The sequence below is a fragment of the Myotis lucifugus genome, unplaced genomic scaffold (assembly GCF_000147115.1).
Source record: "Myotis lucifugus unplaced genomic scaffold, Myoluc2.0 scaffold_26, whole genome shotgun sequence".
In the NCBI taxonomy this organism is placed as follows: Eukaryota; Metazoa; Chordata; class Mammalia; order Chiroptera; family Vespertilionidae; genus Myotis; species Myotis lucifugus.
Genome location: NW_005871074.1, coordinates 5,745,234 through 5,763,956, shown reverse-complemented (window position 1 = coordinate 5,763,956; position 18,723 = coordinate 5,745,234).

Here is an 18,723-nt window from a genome sequence, read left to right as displayed (position 1 = left end):
AGTCAGGCATGTACCTTGGTTGTGGGCACATCCCCAGTAGGGGTGTGCAGGAGGCAGCTGATCGATGTTTCTCTCTCATTGATGTTTCTAACTCTCTATTCCTCTCCCTTCCTCTCTGTAAAAAAAATCAATAAAATATATATTTTTTTAAAAAGAGTATTGGTCTATTCCAGGGGTCCTCAAACTTTTTAAACAGGGGGCCAGTTCACTGTCCCTCAGACCGTTGGAGGGCTGGACTATAGTTAAAAAAAAACCTATGAACAAATTCCTATGCACACTGCACATATCTTATTTTGAAGTAAAAAAACAAAATGGGAACAAATACAATATTTGTATTTGCATGTGGCCCGCGGGCTGTAGTTTGAGGACCCCTGGTCTATTCCTACAGAACTTTTAAATGAAAAATTTCACAGAACAATGAACTAAATACCACTGTGGTAAATACTTCACAGAAGAAACTCTTTTGAGAATGGATAATACTAGAGCTTGATAATACTAGAACTTGACCTAGTCAGGGCATCAGGAATGGCTTTCCTGAAAATGGGGTTTAAACTAACACCTGCAACATGAGTAAATTAATGTGGTGAAAGATATGTGTCTTTCACACACATACCAGTGAATGTGTATGGAGAGGAAAGTATTTCAGGGAGAGGCACATTATATAAAAAATATATGAATTGGAAAGGAAGAAGATATACATTATAAAAACAAACAAAAAAAGGTCTGGAGTAGTGGGGGCATAAAGAGTAAGTGGGAAAGTGTTTTCAATGAGAACAGAAATATCATCCAGGGCCATGAAAGGCAGTTGAAGGATGTTGTTTTGGGTTGGGCTGTAGTATAAAAGCAATGAGAAGACCTTTAAGTGTGTTAAACATGGGACTTGACATAAAATCATATTTGTGATTTGGGAAGATCATACTGGGTTCTGAATGTATTTCAAATTATTTTTATAGGTATCCTCTACCCCCAAACTGTATAGGAAAGGAGTATATTGAAAATGTAGCTCTTGGCTTCTACTCTGCATTATAGAGGAGGTCTTAGAATGGCGGTATGTTAATCTAGGTCCTCCAAAAGGCTATCTCTATGATGAAGATAAATGTGCAGTTTTTATTAGGGGAAATGCAAATAAGAGAAATATAAAAAGAGAAAGGGAGGGGGGGAAGTTGGGAGAGACATCAGACCATAATGTCATTCTGGTCATGATAAAGAACCAGGGAAGTAAGGTTGGGTGGAAATGACATATAATTCTATAAACCTAATGAAGGTTTACCAAGGTGTTGGAGAGTCTTAAGGCAAAAGTTGATCATTAGTGGGATCCCACTCCTCCCCAAAAGATGCCTGCCTTATATCCCTGCTACGCTCAGCTACTGGCTGTGAGTAACTTATGGGTCTCAACGCAAGTGTGGTGATGAATCTCAGAGCACACAGCAAGGGCCCTTCCTCAAGAAAGCACTCAGCAACTGGAGGTCTCTGAAACACATTCTCATGACCTCTACCTCATGGTTGGCATCTAGCAATCTAGCACAGTCCACCCTTTTGTCAACTTAGCATCCATAGCGCTCCTTTAATCCATGTTTAGCTTTTGAAAAAAACACCAGAACAACATCTGTCTAACATGATGCAGCCCTTCTGACTATAACCAAATACATCCTCGTCTTCTCACAGAAATGGGGATATCAAGTTGTGTGTCCTACTTTATTCACGCTGGATGATACTTATTCTCTTCTAGTAAGTCACAATCCTTTTGATATCCTTTAACTTAAATACTGGCTTATAGAATTAACCACTATTAACACATCTGATATCAGATAGAAAGTGAATTGGGAAAGGAAAAAGAAATAGTTCTGTGTATGTGTACACACACACACACACACACACACATACACATATACGTATTAAAACAATGAAAATATGCATAAATAATCCAGTGTCCAATTTTACAATTGAACACAAATCTATAATTATAATATGTAACTTTCTCTACTGCTCATTTCATTTTTTTTTTTGCACTCAGCCAGTACCCCAGATGGTACAGTTCTTATCCTGGTGTGTCTGTGCTTTTAGTAGTCTCGATTGTATTTTGTTATTATGGTTTCTCAGTAGCTTTTACTATAGAATATGGGGATACTAAAAGTTTCCACAGAGAATCTCTGGGTTCCAGGCACGCTCCTTTATACCCTATTGTGTAACAGTAATTCTGTTTCCCTGTGATAGTCACCCAGACAATATATACTCTTCATGTGTTTGAGGAACACAAGTAGCCACTTGTCAGTCTCAACTTTCAGGTCAATGTCACATGGATAATTCTCTCTTTTGGAAACTGAGACCTTTAATCAAAAGGAACCCAAAGTTTTGGGATGAAAAGCAACAAACTTCTAGTGAGTCATTACTTGTGGGTCCCAGCTACATGCTGGCTCAAATCACGTATCACACCCAAAGGACTTTGTCTAGCTCTATGAAGGTATTGTATCCCGGGCTGTGCCATAACTGAGTATCCAAAAGTGCATTTCACTCTTCTACCAGATCACGTCTGATCATGTATGTTCCCTCTCTCAGGTAATAGTGAGTGAGTATCCTTATGTTCAAGACTGTCTGTCAGAGGCTGCAGAAACTACACTTTAAGCAGCAGAGAGATGTACACAATGTGGTTCCCTTCTCTTGTGTTCAGGGATAAAACAGACACCGCAATCATCATTTTGTAATTTAAGATTCTTCAGTAGAGACACAAGAATATGCTATACTGATTAAGAAGGGAAAGAATTACTTCCAGTTTGTGGTTGGAAAAGGCTTAATGGAGAAGACCTGAGGTGGAGGAGTTCTTATAGGAGTGGAAACAAGAGCAAAGGCAACACGTAGCAATTTCAGGATCCTAGAGAGCAGTGTGACTTGGTGAAGACAAAACAAATGTAAGTAAGAGGAGGGAAAGGAAGTATAAAGGGTGGACGGGTGTGAGGTCTTTGCAGGAATTGAAATGTCAGTCTAATCACTTCTTACTGCAATGGGAAGCAACAGGATGTTATCCTGTTTGTTTACTTTCATTCAGAAAGATTGTTGCAAAATATTACAGCAGAAGAAAGGCCAGAGCTTAAATCCTGCTTAGTTGTATGATCTTGGAGAAGTACTTATCTCTCTGAGCTTCATTGTCAGTAAATGTGGATGATAATACATCCGGGGGTGACAGTACATTCACAAGGCTAAGAGGATGAAATGCCTCGCGTCTCGTCTTTTATTAAGTAAGTACGCCTTGAAGTATGCACCGAACTAGGTGGTGGATAATGATGACAATGAAGCTGAGAACCAAGCTGAGGAGGTGTCATGTATGGGTACAACCTGTGGCTCACCCTGTTCTAGGCTCCACAAGCTCTTTTGTGAGGTGGAGTTTGAGGCCAGGAGTGCCACACTCTGAGGCCACTGGGCACGAGGAGGTAAGTGATGGGACTCTTCTTCAAACCACAGCTTATTGGATCATGACCTATTTCTTTTACTTCCCTTTCATCTCCCCATTCTTCAGGGTGAAAATTACTTTATTTCAGTTTGTTGCAATCATACAAATTATATACAAGTATACAATTTCATAACTTCAAGTATTATATTAAAATGTCCATTGCCTAAACCAAATTGGAATTTTAATAGGCTCTCATCCCAGATTCCCTGTTCTCAATTTCACCTCCTCCCTCCCCACCCCAAGCCTCATGCATATTCTGCCTCTTGGAAAGACAATGTGATCACAATGCATCATACTCATTGTAATAACAACTTGATCTGGTGATGTACAGGTACTGTCATAAGCACTGCACATATGTTGTTTAATGAGCAAAACAACCCTATGAGGTATGTGTTATTTTTACCCTGATTTTACAGACGAGGAGACTGGGATGGAAGGGGGTCAAGTAATTTGTCAAAGCCTTACTGAGAGGCAGAACTTCAATTCAAAACTTAAGCGCCAATCACACACTTTTTATTTTTATTATTATTATTATTATTTATTTATTTATTTATTTATTTATTTATTTTCCCTTTATTGATTAAGATATTACAAATCACACACCTGCTTCCTGTAGCCTAAGCTGCAGGGCATCAGATTTCCGGGGCCCCACCTTGACCCAATGTCCTCCACACATCGCCACTAGGGGTCCCCACGCTAAGCTTTTCATTTCCATCAAAATGAGATATGTGACTGACAGCCTCCTCAGTGTCAGACCTGGTGCCGTTGATTTGCCCATAACTTAAAATATTCTTTTTTCCGAGATACACTCTGCCTCAAACAATATCGCTATATTTTCCAGTTTTGAAATTTTTAAAATTTGGAGTAAAAAATAATCTAGATTTTCTTAGCGGCAGAATCCATCCTCTTCAATTTCCTGCTCTTTCCCTCTCTCTGTACTCGGCGCAGGACAGGGTCTGTTTGATTTGTGTCTGGATACTTGGATGGGCACCTTGCTGTGGAGTATGAGTTTGGTTAATTGCAGCACTTTTTTTTTTTTTACCCCCTCGTCAGACTGTAAAGCTGGAGTCAGTTTGAATTGGTGAAGCTATTAGAAGGTTCTTCAAAGCCTGCATGGAAAAAAGAAAGAAACTTGCAGCAGTAGAGAAATTTGAGGAAAGATCAGAAGTGTCTAGTAAGGATTTTATTAAATTTTGATATATATGTAAACCATTTTTTGCCTTCCCATAAAATTGCTATCATCTATCTATCTATCTATCTATCTATCTATCTATCTATCTATCTAATGTATTGCAAAGTTGAAAATTTTTCAAGCAAGGGAACATCCGAAGTTTGGGTTCAGTATAACCTAAAGGTGGGCAAGGTCAAGAGCCAATGCCCCAACACCAGCAGCCAGCCACATCTGGGTTACATCTCGATCATCTTAATACTAGTTAACATGTATCCAGGACTTCCTCTGAGCCAGGCACCATCTAAATATTAACTTTAAATCTTTACAACAATGCTGTACGTTAGATTTTATTACTGGCTTCCTTTTACAGATGGAGAAACTGAGGCATATGGAAGTTAAATGCTTGCTCAAAGTAGCTCAGAGTCTGTGGCAGAGCTAGAATTTGAATCCAGGCTCACTTGTTTCAGAGACCATGCCGTTATGCTGTAGTCCCATGATTTCTGAATTCTTACTTCTCCTTATATTACTTCATTTTTTTCTCTACCTCAAAGATATAATTCTAGACACCTATGGAGTGCCTGCTTAGACTTTATTATCGAGGACTGCCCTTTCTCCCAGCAACATGTGTACCTCTTCTAGCCTGTTCCTATCATAGGATTCTCACCTCTTGGACCCTACCCAGTAAGGACCTTCAAGATCCTCAGAGCTGAGAATGGAGGGCGAACTCTGAACAGTACAACTTCCAGGAAATGGTTGTGAACTCCTGCTGTTAAGATTCCCAGGCTGCTCTGCTTCCCCTTTTCCTGGCTCCTGGTGTTAATAATGTCCTTGGATTTTGTGTGACACCTGAGAATCATTCCAATCAATTTCCTTTATGATGAAGCCAGTTTGAGATGGTGACTTGTACGCAAGGGTCTTCACTAAGCCACGCTGCCTCCCTTTAGCACTCTTTTGCACACAGGCTACCTGTCAAACAGGTATCAAAATAATAAATAATATTTTGCCAAACCACACACATACTATTATTCTTCCCCCTGTGAAGGGAAGGCAGACTCAAATACAAATAAAAGTGGCTTTAGCTATATTTCACTTTTTTTACATTAATTTTTTTCTTTTTATTTTATAGCTAGGAACTTCTATTAGGTGTTTAGTCAACAAATACTTATTTCCTTTAGGTATTTAGCCAAAAATATTTATTTTTATGAAATATAAATATATCATTGAATCTAGTACTTATAACTAATACTAAGTCCAGAAACCACTTTTTGCTCAAACTGAAACAGCACTTCTTGCCGTGAGAAATAACTGAAGCAAACCCTTCTAAAAGCACAGTGCGCTGACTCTACAGTGAAAAGCACTGTCCAACCAGTGACAGTTCTGAGTGGAGAGGAGTCATTTAGCCAGAACAGCAACAGCAGGGAAGCAAAGCTGAGGATAGATCATCATTTTATTCTTGTACTATTTTCTGTTTTGAGAGTAGGAAATCATGTTTATTCCATAGTGTGAAATTTTAAAATGCATATTTTAGTTCTGTTTAAAAATTAAACCTTATCAGCTTATAAATTAATGCATATGTTTTAAAAAACAAGTAGGTCCCTAGTGTGTCGCTAAACTATTTTAGTATTCCCAGCTCTTTTGGTGCTATTACCTTTCCAATTCACCTCTGCCCAGGCCTCACACTGACCACCAGTACTGTGATGGCCTTCGCTTTACATTACACCACAGGCGCTCGGCAGAGGAAATTCATGATGAGAATGGATTGACAATCACTAGTGCCCTGTATTGCAGTTCATTCTTTGCTGACATGCCACAACTTGGTGCTGTATCTAAAATTTATATGCGTAATTTGTATCTAAATATTTAACTTCAAAATTTGCTAAATTATTATTTTTAATTTATTTTCCCTTTATTGATTAAGATATTACAAATGTGTCATTATCCCCCCAATGTCCTCTCATCCCCCCAATCCTGCCCTCACCCTCACCCCCTGTTGTCCACATCCATTGCTTATGCTTGTATGTGTGCATACAAGTCCTTTGGTTGATCTCTCCCCCTCCCCCCGACCCTCCCCTACCTTCCCTCTGAGTTTTGAGCATCTGATCGATGCTTCTCTGTCTCTACATCTGTTTTTGTTCATTGGTTTATGTTGATCATTATAATCCACAAATGAGTGAGAGCATGTGATATTTATCTTTCTCTGACTGACTTATTTCACTTAGCACAATGCTCTCCTCAGAACACTGTGCTAAATTATTATTATTGTCTCTATCCTTGGGTTCTAGATCTCCTTATAGGTGAACTTTATGAAGTCAGAAAACATTTATTGAATGCAACTCTGTGCCTGATACTTTTCTAGATGCTAGGAAAAGAAAGATGCAATTTTTGTTATCTAGCATTATCTTGTCACATGGTAGGTGCTCAGTAAATTTTTGAGTGAGTAAATATGTGGACACATTGATATGTAGAACTACTTGAATATTCATTGGATCTCTTTCCTTGCAACAAGATTTACCATTCCACTGATATATTTTAGTCAACCCTAAAAGGTCTTGGTGGTGATGATAATAACAATGACTTTTATTTACAAAGTACCAACTGACAACTTATGTAATGTTTCATTTGTATTATCACTATTCCAGTCAGGAATCTTTTGGTGGGTAGGAACAAAACTGATTCAAGCTAAGTTAAATAAAAGGGACTCGTGTATAACAACAATAAGAAAACATTAACTGTCCCCTTTTCTTTTGGCCCTTTGAGCCTTCTAACTAGCTTGGCCAAGAAGAGACAAGCAGTCCTTAGTGTCACCTTATAACGTGGTTCCCAACGAGGGTCTCTTTGCTCCCCAGGGAACATTGGATATGTCAGGAGAAATTTTGGGTTGTCCCATGGGTGGGGGAGATTGTGATTTCAGAGGTGAAGTACGCTGCTAAGCATTCCACATGGCACAGAACAGCACCCACCGCCCAATGTCAGTAAGTGCCAGGGTGTGAGAGTGCTGGGGTGTTACAGTGAAGGCAGTGCAGGGAGGTGGTTATGAGCACAGATTTTAGAGCCAGGCAGACCTGGTCATAAATTCTGGCTCTGCCATTTACTAGCTCTGATGTTATTACAAAGTGTTTTGGTGTAAGTGCCTCAATGTCCCTATCTATTAAATGGAGTGGAAGTTGTTATTGTGTAAGTTCACTGGGGAGATTAAATTATATAATCAATACAAGTAAGACACTTAACATTGTTTAAGGCACATAGTACTTGATAATAAATCATAGATGTCATGTTCTTCACCTGAGATAAAGAGTTATTTCCAAAGAAACTTTTCTAAGAAACAAAGTCAAAAATAGAACAAACAAAAACGGAAGACAAAAGCACAGAAGTAGACACGACACGCATATTTGAGTCAAGATTCCTTTTCCTAAGGTCACTGACGCCCAGTCTTCAAGAGGCCTGCTAGACTCAGCCCCACTTTTCCCCTTGTCTTTCTGTTTGTCTTTCTGCATCTGTGGAGCGCAGATATGATGAATTCAAGTGACTACAGGGAACAGGCAGATAATATATATGACACAAGGAGCCCAATGTTGGCATTTTAAACATATACGAATGTCTTCACTTCCACAAAGTATACTCTCTCCCATTTTTCTTGAGTCATGTCATCCTCTTAATCTTTTATTTTTCTGCTCTTGACAGAGACATGGGTATAGAAAAATATTTCTTTACTTTAATTCATACAATAGTGCAATAACAATGATATGTGGCAACTAACACTTGGCCTTGATGTTGGAGGATAATTGTAGGTGTATGTACAAGCCGGAGAACGCAGGCCTGGCCTTAAAGGGGCGGCTCCTACTCAAACTCAGCTGGTTGTTGAAATGTGGGAATATAGGGCAGTGGATGCCAAGTCCTTTTCACTTTTGAAAAGAAGACAGGATTCTAGAGTTTTATGTGAACTCTCTTGATATTTAAATATCTATATATATAAAAGCTTAAGCAACTGGCTGACTGGCCAACGGCTGACCATTCAGTAGCTATGACCACGAGGGGGCAGATGCTCAATGCAGGAGCAGGAACCACAGGCATGGAAACATGGAACAGATTGATGAATCTCAGAGGGAAGGGGGGAAGGGGGAGGGCGGGAAGAGATTAACCAAAGATCTTATATGCATACTAGAGGCCCGGTGCATGGATTCGTGCACCGGTGGGGTCCCTTGGCCTGGCCTGCACCCTCTTACAATCCAGGACCCCTCAGGGGATGTCAGAGAGCTGGTTTTGGCCTGATCCCCGCAGTCCAGGCCAAGGGACCCCACCGGTGTATGAATCTGTGCACCAGGCCTCTAGTTGGTTTATATTGTTGAAAATTGCTCTGTGGTTAAAACAAAACATGGCTGATGACTGAATTCAGCCTAAGGGCAGTAAGTCTATTGCCTCTACCAGTAGTTCTCAACCTTCTGACCCTTTAAATACAGTTCTTCATGTTGTCACCCAACCATAAAATTATTTTCATTGCTACTTCATAACTGTAATGTTGCTACTGTTATGAATTGCAATGTAAATATCTGATATGCAGGATGGTCTTAGGCAACCCCTGTGAAAGGGTCGTTCGACCGCCAAAGGGGTCGCGACCCACAGGTTGAGAACCGCTGCCTAGACTAATAAAATAAGGCTTTTTTTTAACCTTTTTTCTCATTACCATTATTCAAAACTCCCAGCAATGTCTAATGTATTTGCTCATTCAACAATTATACTGAATGTCTACTGTGTGCCTAGTGCTGTTTTAAGTGCAATTGGTATAGAGGGTACAAAGCCCTTGAGGCCGACAGATTACTTAACAGTGGTCAGCAAACTGTGGCTGTGAGCCACATGTGGCTCTTTGGCCCCTTGAGTGTGGCCACAAAGTTTCAATCGCACTGTACGTGCACGCCCGCACGTGGTATTTTGTGGAAGAGCCACACTCAAGGGACTGCATTTTGCCGACCACTGACTTAGCAGAACTGAGGAATAGCAAGCAGGCCAGAACAAAGTGACTGCGGGCCACCGTGGGAGAGTCTGTGGTCTCTGTAAAAGTTTGGATTTTGCTTCCAGTAGATAGGAAGCCGTTGGAGTTGTCTGAGCAGAGCAGTCACAGGTGTCTATTTGTATTTGAATAGGATTGCTCTGATTTCTATTGAAAATAGACTGTAGAACAACAACAAATGTAGGGTTCTCTGAGAATAGTTGAGGCTGAATCTTGGTAGCACTCAATTTTGAACAAAGTTGAAACTGGCTTTTCAACTTGCACCACTTTTCCCAACCCTCTCAGTTAGTTCCCATGGGAGACACCCGTCCTCTCACTTCCAGACCATATTAAAGACCCCCAGGAATCGTGCTCTTTTTCCTCCCTAGACTCTTCCAGGTCCCATAGCTTTGCACCTGCTCTCCTACCCTCTGCTGGGCTGATTATGGATTTGACCCTCAGCTGGAACAGACTCTTCTCTACCACAGGAAGCTATCTTACCTTACTCTGCTCTCCATTCCTTTTCTAATCCCTGGGTTGGGGGACCATCATCTTAAACACCAGCACTCCCCTCCATGCTCCACTTGGTCTGGAGGAGATTTGGGGGAGATGCCTGTGCCCTGGATGAAGTTTATCTCTGTCCACCTCTTATTCAGTGATCAAAACACAAGCAATCGTGTATCTCTTACCCTTTTAATCACTGCACCATCTCTAAATAGAGTTCCTGTTTTCTCTTTAAATGATGTTCTTATTTCCTCTATTTCTTCATTTCATTAAGAGCACAGGCTCTGGAGACAGTCTACCACGGCTTAAATGTTGGTTTTGCCACTTCCAGTTTGTGGGTCCCTAGGCAAATAACTCAACCTCTCTCAGTTTCCTCCTGTGGTAATAAGACTCATCTCATATTGTTGTGAGTATTAAATGAGTTAATACATGCAAAGTACTTAGACCAAGGCCTGACACATACAATTCTTTTAATAAATATTAGTTATTATTACTGCTACTTTCCCCTTACATTACTTAAAAGATTTAAAAAGTATTGAACTTTCAATGTATATAAAATGCATGTACACACTACTCAATAAATCTGTGCTTAAAACTAACAAAAATAGTGTCAGTGGCTTGTGTATGTGTGTGTTACTTGCTATTGTGTTGGCTCCGATTCCTGGTGACCCTATGAATGGGAGGTGTCCACAATGTACTGTCCCCAACAGGCCTGCTCAGCATGTGGACTCATGTCTATAGCTCCTTGTATGAAGTCAATCCATCTCATATTTGATCATCCTCCTTTCCAGCTACCTCTATTTTTCTGAGTAGTAGTGTCTTTTCCAGGGAACTCTGCCTTCTCATGACGTGCCTGACTAGCTTCAGTTTTGTCATTTTTCTCCAGCAATGGTTCAGGATTAATTTGCTCAGGATTGATTTGGTCATCTGTTTGTTGCTCCCTGTTGTCCATAGAGCTATCCCCCAATACCATACTTCAAATGAATCCATTTTTTCCTATCAACCTTCACTACCCAACTTTTGCATCTGTACATAGTAATTGGAAATACAAAGGTGTGGATGACCTTAGCTGTGGTCTCTAATGACATATCATTGCTCTTGATCTTTCCTAATACTTCCATTATTGCTTTTCCAAGTTTTAGCCTTTTCTTGACTTCTTGGCTTCAGTCTCCATTTGAATTGATGACTGAACCAAGGTGAGCAACATCTGTAACAATTTTAATGTCTTCATTGTCTATGTTAAAGTTGCGTATTTCTTCTGTAGTCCTGATTTCATCTTCTTGATGTTCAAATGCAGTCCTGCTTTGACACTTTCTTCTTTCATTTTCATCAAAAGTCATTTCAAATCATTGCTTCTTTCTGCCAGTAAGCTAGTGTAATCTGCAAATCTTAAGTTATTTCTCCCAGCCATATTTCCTCCTCTTTCTTTCATTCAAGCCCAGTGTTTTTGTATATTTCTGCACACACACTACACAAATAGGGAGATAAAATGCACTCTTGCCTCTCACCTTTGCCTATAGAAAACAATTCTGTCTCTCCACCTTCTGTCCTGATAGGCTTTCTGTCCACAATAAAGATTATTCATCGGGAAAATCAGAAGCTTACAGAGGTTAAATATTCACTGAATGATAAAATCACTATTAGCAAAATGTCACTTGAATTGAGTGATTTTTTTTAAACAGGAGGAAAAGAGAAAGATTCTAATTTAAATGAATTGAAGCTGTTCTATTTCACAAGACTGCCAGAATATGTGTGTATCTCAGGAATTTTAAGTGGGAAGAGGCAATCTCCCATAAATCTTTCCTGACGATATTCATATCTGACCCATTTTAGACAATTAGGTCCCTTGTGGAGTATAAACAAAAAGGAGGTGGGAGGCAGGGTGGGAAAGAGGTTGGATGCTGCTGACTTTTTCTTTTGTCTTCAGAAAAAATAATGGCCCCAAGAGACCAGACTTAGTCTCCTTTTAATGAGAAAGGTGTGGAGAGAAAGAGCAAAGGCATAAAAGAAAGACAAGGAATAGCTTGGATCATTTAAAAACTTCATAGTGAGTTTTATCATTGGCATTTATATATTATTTTCTTGCTTTAGGGAATTCAATGGGTTGAAATCTAACATACAAAACAGATATAAGGCAATCTTTGCTTCTTTATAGGATTCAAGACAGGGCTGCCTTAAAGAAAGAGGTTTCTTAGTTGTATTTAAAACAGAACTCAATTGCAGGAAAACCAGTTTGCAAACAGCTTTTTAAGAACCACCCTTTAGTTAATTATTAATTTATTTACATTGTTTTATTAATGATAACTAGAGCCTTGGAAAAAAACCCTGTTAAAGTCTTGAATCCTCATCTTTAAATTTCTGAAGGAGCAATGATAAAGGGACTGAGGAAAACAGATGACACCAGCACTTGAAAAGACTTTGAAAAGAATAGGAGACTCACCAAGGGCGTGTGAGTCCCTGATGAAGGGTTCTTTCTATTTGATTAACAGTGTGGACCAGGCAGGACAATCATTTCAGTACCTGTGGCAGGGAGTGACAGACACAGCCCTCTTTCTAAAGATCACTGTTCCATGATTCCTATTACCTGGACTTATAAATGTCCTCCTTTATGTTCTATATCTGTTTAAATGAAATGTTTATACCGTTCAAATAAGTATGTACATTTTAATGAAAATACATGTTATACAAACTTAAATAAAAGTAATTGAGGCTGGTAGGTGGATTAACATCTTCTAGACTCAATGCTCTTTAGAAGGTGGTTCAATTTTTCTGTTAGTTCATTTATAGATCTGCTGCCTCCAGTTTGCAAACCGTAGTAATTTGGTTTAACCACTGGCCTGGTGCGTTACATCTTCCTCCGAGTTGAATACCTTCCATCTCTTCACAGCTTCCTGTTAAATATTTATTATTGAACAATGCTGGAAATCAAGTGAGGTTTTGCATCCAACTAAGACACAAATGTTCCACGCTGAGCCCCTTGGCTAATTAAACCCCCAGATCCTGTCCTTGTAATGAACAGTTGAGTAAGGAACATAAAAGAACAACAAAAGTCTCCTGATTAGGCCAATGCCATACAGTTTTTAAAAATTGAGAAACAGAGTGTGGTGAGCTTTTCTCTTTTCTTTTTCAAATTTTAGGTGATATGCCAGTTGCCTTTGCTTCAATACAAGGTATAAAAAAATTGATACACTTATTAGGACAAGTTTATTTACTTGATTCATTCTTAGTTTTATTTTGGTTTGCTGAGATTAGTAGTAGAAGACAAAGGCATATTTGACATATGAAAGAGTTTGGTCAAATAGTTTTTTACCTGAGTTATACTGGGGAAAAATTGTTGTTCTTTCTAACGCTGTCTTTTGTTGCCATATGTTCACCAGTGTGAGTCCGGGTTCTCACCAAGAAGGCACAGCTTAGTGCATCTTTTAATAGATAAAGTTGGGCTCATTCTAAAGTTTACAATACTCATTGATCTATCCCCCCCCCTCTGGTATTCTATTAACAGATCGACATCAAAGTTGCATTGGGGTCTATCCTTCCAAAAGAGAGTTCCAGTCCTGGCCAGGCAGAGCAATGCATAACAGTGCATTAGAAACACGGTGACTCCTATGGCCAAAACATGGTAGCATTCTCTGTATTTTACATGATCTCTTCTAGTTCTTGAGAAAAAACAGTCAATCTTGTCAAATTATTGTAACTTTTGCAAATTCTCTATCAAGATTGTTTCTCTCCTCAACCCTTCCCATGATGGAAATTGAGTCCAGGGGAAGCTACTCGAAGAATGGCCCATGGTCTTCTGCCACACAGGTGGTCCTCGCTGACCTTTCTGGAGGCATCCCTCATTTTGCTGGGTTTCTGCATCCCTGAGTGCTCTTTGCTGACGTCTTTTCAGATGTGGTGACCCCACCTGCTTCCTCTGGGTATCTTGTTAGCACCTGCTGTTTAGTCCAGGTTCCAGCATTCATGACACATGTTCTGGGGTCAAAGACTCACAATCTAATGCCTTTTAATATGAATCACAAACCTTGATAATGGGGTCTAATAACAGGATGTGCTTCATTTAAAAAATTAAAATTATTTTTGTTTACATATCTTAGTTGTATGTAAATTCAGACCTGCTTCATGTGGTAACCCTTTCCTATATTTAATAGTGCCCCCCTTACCTCTGGAGGGGTATATTCCAAGACCCCCAATGGATGCCTGAAACCTTGGATAGTATGAAAACCTATATATACTGTTTTTCCCCTATATGTATATGCCTATGATAGAGTTTAATTTATAAATAGGCACATTAAGAGACTAACAACAATAATAATAAAATAGAGCAAATGTCACAATATACAGTAATAAAAGTTATGTAAATGTGGTCTCTCTTAAAATATGTTATTGTACTATAATCACCCTTCTTTTCCTTATGATGATGTGAAATGATAAATTGCCTAGGTAATGAGATGAAGTGAGGTGAATGATGTAGGCATTGTGACAAAGCATTAGGCTACTATTGACCTTTTGACCCATGTGAGGTCCAATAGTGAAACTAGCAGGAATTTCTTTCTCTTTCACAATTTCATGACTAGAAGATGCATTTTTAATGTAGATCTTAGCAGGCTCAGCGTGTGATTTTTTTCTTTCCTTATCAAGTTGAGAACTTTTACCTTTTCACTTAAAGAAAGCACTTTGCAGCTTCTCTTTGGCACATCCAAATTGCCAGAATCACTATCCTGTGCTATGGGGTCACAGGAACATAAAAGTAACATGAACACCAGCTCTGTGATGCCACAACAGTGGATCTGACAAACCTGGTTACTTAGTGAATAAGGGGACAATGAGATGAGTCATATCCGAGAGGGGTGGAAAAGGATGGAGCAAGATTTCATCATGCTACCCAGAACAGCTTGCAATTTAAAACCTATGAATTGCTCATTTCTGGAATGTTCCATTTAACATGTTTGGACAGTGGCTGACCATGGGTAACTGCAACGGCAGAAATTGAGACTGTGGGTAAGGGAGAACTGCTGTATTGTCTTCTGCTTTAAATGTAGGATACATTAATATTTGACATTAGGTACAGGATATGTACCAGTTATAACTTTTCTGCCAGTAGAGTTGCTATTTGGGTGGATAAGAAATTGATACAAAGTGATAAACAAGAACTATCCAGCCATTATTTCTTCCTGCAAATGAAAAATATGGGTCAAAGAAAAGAGAATGTATTTGAAGTGAATTAACTTTTCGGTTATTGTTGTTTTTTGTTAATCCTCAGCTGACGATATTTTTCCATTGATTTTTAGAGAGAGTGGAAGGGAAGGGGAGAGACACAGTGAAAGAAACATCAATGTGAGAGAGACCTATCAATTGGTTGCCTCCTGTACCCACCCTGACTGGGGCCGGGGATTGAACCTGCAACCCAGGTATGTGCCCTAGACCAAAATCAAACCCTGGACCCTTCCGTCTGTGGGCTGATGCTCTATCCACTGAGCGAAACCGGCAAGGACTAACTACTTAATGAAGCAAGCTTGAGTCAGCATTTCTTTCAGAAGGCTTCAGGCTACTTTTCTATAATACTTTATATTGAATATTATTGTATATAGAAGATATTCAATATAAGCATTTATTGTCATTTGCACTCTCAGTGCCTAGTACATGGTGGGCACACAATATTTTCAAATTAATGAATGTATAGTCATACCATGCTGCTGCTAACTGGAGGTGGAGATGCTAGAAAGAAACTATGCGTTCAGCTTTCTAAAAAGTCAGGAAAATAAAAGAGAAAGAATAGAAGGGGGTGGGTAAAGTCAGAACAGAGAGAAAACAAGAGTCTACAACAGAGGAGCCCAAGGAGAGACTTTTCAGATTTTTCTGACATCCATGGCTTACTTATTATTTTTAAGAATATTTGACTCTCTGTAAAAATATCTCATGAGTATTTCTCTGTAACCTACAATGTCTTCAATGTCTTTCTCTCTTTATTTTGTTGCCCTTGTTAACTTTTCCCTTTCATGCCTAGTTGTTTCGATCTTTCAACAGCTCAGGAGCACGGAAGACAAGTCAGCATATTAACAAGATTCAGAATTGTAGGAAGGGGAGGCTAGAGAGAAATAGCTGTCCTAGCATACTCCTTCTAGATTAGAACCTCTCCAACATCAAATATCTGGTTAATCAGAAAACAATGATGCTTCTTTCAGACCCCAAATGGTTTCCAGTCCATATTAATCCTTGGTTATGAAGTGCTTCCTTTCAAAGATCAGAAATAAGCCAAAGAAACAAGAAGACAACACACACACACACACACACACACACACATACACACACACACACACACACACACTCTCACACACACATCCCAAAACAAAACAACAAAAACAACACACTCATATTTTTATATTGAGGTCCGGAAAAGCTCAAAAAGACATGGGAATTCTCTAACGATGGCACAGCAAACAATAATTCTTCCTTGCTGACCTTGGTATTTACAGACTACCATGGCCCCCGAAGCAGGGGTAGCCCCTTGTAGGCAGATAGGTGATGTTGAGGCTCACGGCATTCTGCAACACGTCCTCACCAGTTCACTGCTCAGGAAGCACCTGCACTAAATATTTTCATGCCAAGGCCACGAAAATCCAGGGAGTGCAGCCGTCCTCAAAATTTCTCATTTCTTACCTGCCATAGCAAGGTCACGAGGTGGCTGCACAAATGACGGTGGGATAGATTGCATATGGCAGGGCAAGCAGAAAACAGGAAAGGGATTAGACTGAATGGCACCGAGGCCCTTACAGAGACTTCCTTCTTGCTAAGGCAATTCACAGCACAGGTCGAGCAACTGGGCTTTCTCTCAAACATTCTGCAAGGCTTCCCTTTACCCACCCTGAGTCTTCCTACTGTTTTATGAGTGTGTTAACATATGGCTATATCTCCTTTAGCTTTAAAATAATATTCTCATGGTTAGTACTCTTTCTTCCTATTATACTGGTAATTCTGACTCCATGTTCCTCAGCTCTGTAAGCCTTCGATCTCTAGGAACCTGTTTCTTCATGAAAGTGCGAATGATCTCTGTCCACCTTGTGAGCTTGCTCTAAAGGCCCAAAGGAAATAATACATGGGAAAATGCCATCCAAATGAACATATTAGGTAAATGTATGTGATGAATAAATTACTCTATATGTCATATATACTTTTTTTTTCTAGAGTTTTCCAGGGGACAAACTGGGTGTTGCTTTCGTAAAATCAGAGGTCAGTCCTACTGTTAACTTTAAACAAAGGAGAACCAGGCCCTAGCATGAAATCTACTTCATTGAAAAGCTCTCTACAAGTGGGGCTCCTGAGGAAATGCTACTTCAAAGGACAAATTGCACTGGAGGAAGAGGAATGCCACAAGAGCTTCTAAGAAATACGTTACAGCAAATTCTTGCTCCTGGTCAACTGCTGAAAGATATTCCTATGCTTTTAAAAAATGCTATTTATTTTCATCCTCCATTAAAATATTTTTCTCCTAATGCTCTTTACTTTTTCAGAACACATTTTTTAAAGCTTTGTATTTCAAGTTCCTCATTCTATTCTTAACCCGTAGTCCATTTTTCTTTTATATCATTAAATTTTTATCTCATGACCTTTAGTCTTTTATCTTAATTTTTCATTTTCTCTACTCTCATGTGTTTAACCTTTTATCTCATTGGCTTCTTGCTCTCTATCTTTTATTTTACATCTCATCTATTTTTATCTTATTATTTTTAACTTTTAACCTTTAATTTTATTGGAATTGGAACTTTTATTTTGAACTTTTTTTTGGATTCTTTTAAGTTTCTCTCATTCTTTACTCTCCATATTTAGGTTTTTATTTACATTTAATGGTCTGCCATACAGTCATTATTTTAAATTTTAAAAATGTAAAAAGTCTTTCTCCTCTAACATTAATCCTTATTTTAAATGTGTGTTTTTCTTTAATTTGTGATGACTATGGCTATAGGTGTGTTGGTATAAATGAGAACCTGGACCCTAAAGCCCAGAGGCCTTTCCCTGTGAGCTGCTCCTCAAAGCACCCTGTGAGGTACCTCCATCCTTAGGCTGTGTTGCTCAGACAGCTCTCATCAGACTATCAAGAGATCTGGACACTGAGCCTTTTCTTTACACATTGGTATATTTGGCTTGCTGAGTGATGTTGTTTCCCATCATTTATCCCACCAGTGCCGATAGAAGCTTTTGTGTGATTTTAATCTTTGAGAAGAAAATTTTATTTGGCTGACTTACCAGTAAGATGCAAACCTAGTCCACATACCCTACAATGTTCCCCCATCCCAGTATGAAACTTCACTTTGGGTCAGGTGAATAGAAATACTCAGGGATGGGGCAATGTACTTTGCTAGGAATACCTGGTTTCTTGAAAATCCAAGAGCTCTATTCCCTTAAATTTAGAAGACTTTTGCCCAGCCATGGAGGCTCAGTGATTGAGCATCAATCTATGAACCAGGAGGTCACAGTTTGCTGCCCGGTTGGGGTACATGCTCAGATCGGCAGGCTCAATCCCCAGCAGGGAGTGTGCAGGAGGCAGCTGATCAATGATTCTCTCTCATCATTGATATTTCTCTCTCTCTCTCTCTCTCTCTCTCTCTCTCTCTCTCTCTCCCT